The sequence below is a fragment of the Penaeus monodon genome, chromosome 27 (genome assembly GCF_015228065.2).
Source record: "Penaeus monodon isolate SGIC_2016 chromosome 27, NSTDA_Pmon_1, whole genome shotgun sequence".
Classification (NCBI taxonomy): Eukaryota; Metazoa; Arthropoda; class Malacostraca; order Decapoda; family Penaeidae; genus Penaeus; species Penaeus monodon.
This window is the reverse complement of record NC_051412.1, coordinates 23,105,171-23,105,779: the sequence shown is the minus strand read 5'-3', so window position 1 is coordinate 23,105,779 and position 609 is coordinate 23,105,171.

The following is a 609-nucleotide window of genomic DNA, read 5'->3' as shown; positions in this document are numbered from 1 at the left end:
ATCATATAATAAAAAAAATGGAGGAAAAATGAAATGAAGCAAATAGTCAGTCAAAATAACGAAACCGATAAGAACAACGACATGAAAAAAAACGAAAAAAAACGAAGACGGAAAAACTGAAAATCTAACCTAGTTTTATCGCTCAAAGGAGAGAGAAGTGTGCGGTCGTGGAGGATTCCAGGTCATGCAGTGATAGGATTCTCATATCTCGAGTCGTAAGTCCTTGAAAACTGTTCTTGAACCACTCATCCAGGGCCGCGTGACGTCACCAACCGGCGTTCTTGTAGCAAAACGCCTTTACGTAACGGTTTCTCCCCATGACCGTTGACTTCGTTTTTGCTAACGTCTGTTTTTATCTTTTTAATTTGAATTTGAATGATGCTACTTGCTTGACTGATGATTTTGGCGCGTAGTGTTTTTTTCCGGAAAAAAATGTCACAGTAGATAGAACACTTTGTAAATAGTGTAGCAAATGGTTGAAATACGTTGGAATTAAGTACTAAATTCATTTAAAATTGGTCCGAAAAATCTAAATATCCAAAGTACAAAAACTACCTTGATATTCTTAATCTTAATCTCAGAAATAAGTTTGTGTGTGATAAAAGTCAC